This window comes from Silene latifolia, chromosome Y, assembly GCF_048544455.1.
Source record: "Silene latifolia isolate original U9 population chromosome Y, ASM4854445v1, whole genome shotgun sequence".
NCBI classification, from domain to species: Eukaryota; Viridiplantae; Streptophyta; class Magnoliopsida; order Caryophyllales; family Caryophyllaceae; genus Silene; species Silene latifolia.
Window position 1 is genome coordinate 370,872,468 of NC_133538.1, and position 2,319 is coordinate 370,874,786.

General features: G+C 39.6%; 1 non-coding gene across 1 annotated transcript; it reads left to right on the plus strand.

Annotated features, from left to right (window-relative positions):
- Positions 1-930: 930 nt before the first annotated feature.
- On the plus strand, positions 931-1,037 carry LOC141636684 (small nucleolar RNA R71). The gene has a single exon (XR_012541282.1). It is a non-coding gene; the product is annotated as a small nucleolar RNA R71 (small nucleolar RNA).
- The last annotated feature ends 1,282 nt before the right edge of the window (positions 1,038-2,319 follow it).

A 2,319-nucleotide genomic window follows, 5' to 3' on the forward strand; every position in this document is an offset into this window, starting at 1 on the left:
TGTTAAAATCGTAGCACATGATTCAACATTATCAATAGGAGATTCCGTGTCAGGGTTTGTAGAGGGTAGTGAATTGCAGGGTTTGACTTGCATAAGAGCCCTGCGAACGCTAGACTGATAAAAATTTAACTCCTGATCGCCTACCTGAAAAGTTAAAGTCTTCCCCCCCGACATCTATTACTGCGCGAGCGGTAAATAGAAATGGTCGTTCTAAAATAATAGGAGTGTAAGAATTATCGGGGATGTCCAAGACTACAAAGTCAACGGGAATAAAGAACTTCCCAATCATAACAGGTATGTCCTCTAAGATATCTAGGGGCCGTGATAAAGTACGGTCGGCCATCTGCACGGTCATATTAGTACAATAAAATTTGGTCAAACCAAGCCTCTTAGCGAGAGACAACGGTAAGACACTTACACTAGCTCCCAGATCGCATAATGCATTATCAATGAAATGGGTCCCAATATGGCATGGTATAGAGAAACTACCTGGGTCAGACAATTTAGGTGGGGTCTTATTTTGAATTAGGGCAATGCCTACTTAGTCAAAGCCACCATCTCGTGGTCATTTATATGCCTCCTTTGTGTGACCATCATTTCTAACACATCTCTCACATAAGACGATTTCTTGTCTAGACATCAAGTGAACCATTTGTTGATTCCCCGCAGCCTGTAACTCAAACTTATCAAATCTGGCATTCATGGCATCCAGCTGAGCCACAAGTGCACTATCAAGAGTAGAAACCATTCTAATACCCCCCTCTAGGATTCCCATATTCAACACAATGGATAGCCATCTCAGCAATAATGCCCCAACCTTTGTCATCATCAATATTCTTTTGAAACCGACCGTTAGCTGCAGCATCTAAAATGGCACGATGGTCGTCATACAACCCATTATAGAATTGGTTGCACAAAAACCACTGATTGAAACCGTGATGTGGGACGGACCGAACAAGCTTTTTAATTTGACCCCACGCTTCATACAAGTTCTCATCTGTATTTTGTTTAAAACTCGTAATCTTCCCTCTCAATATATTGGTTCTTTGTGGAGGAAAGTACCTTTTGTAAAAAGCGAGAGCCAAGGTCTCCCAGTTTGTAATTCCAGCTGCAACTCTATCTAGATCAGTTAGCCACTCTCGGGATTCATCAGTCAGAGAGAAAGGAAAAAGGACTTCTATAATCTTGTCTTTTGTCACTCCCTTAGTAGCGGGAATGGTAGAACAGTAATCTGTAAAGACCTCCATATGCTTCCTCGGGTCCTCACCAGCTACTCCACGATACAAGTTCCTCTCAACCTGATTGATGTAAGACGACCAAATATCAAATGTATTCCCATCTTTCGTTGCAAGATTAAAACCTTTTGGAATAGACTCAGCTGTAGGCTCGGAATGGCTCGCAATATTAGGCATCTTCAAGAGTACTCAAGGCTTCCTCTTGACGATTCTTTCTCAACAAGTTCCATCTATGTCGAAAAGTCTGCACCGGTTCAGGATCAGCTGGTAAATTCTGACCTGTTATGGGTCATTTTGAATTTAGTTAATATAATCTACAACAATTTGTAATTATAGCTAACTAATTATTCTTATCTCCAATGTTTCATAAACATTAATCAATTTAGTAATATAACATTTTAATTACTAAATTGAATTTTATTTAATCATATTACAATAAGATATAAAACTCTCTCTGGTAAATAAAATTTGTTCAATTTAAGGAATTCATCTGTATCGATATACAATTAATTAACTTTACAGTTTGGGAATCGTCCTTTAGGTGTGACCTTAAGGGATCAACTGATCACCACCGTCAAACGACAGTAATGTCAAACTCTAGTTAGTCAATCATTGTCGATAAATGTTGATCAGTTGACTATATAATTGAATCATCCCTTATGTATTCTTATTATGAGATTTGATAATGTGATCGCACTATTGTTGAGGACACATACTCCAACAATCTCCCACTTGTGCTAACAAGTGTGCATCACCAATTCTCTTGTCCTATTACATCATTTCCCACTCAATGCAAGGTGTCTTGCAGGTCGTACTTACATTTGATCATATATAGAGTGGTTTCCTCGATCTGGAGAATAACTGTCTGACCGGAATTATCTACCGTAGATACCTTCCGAGCGTGGCCACGCATTTTCAGTTCACTACTCCTCGAGTGGCCCTGAGATTTTTGATAACTCTGACAAGGGGATGGACAATTCCTATCGCACTATTCCCTTCGTAGAGCCACAGTTCATCATGACCCAAAAGATACCCATTTGACTTCAGTTACGACAGTCGTAGAGCATAAATCAAAGCCAATTAG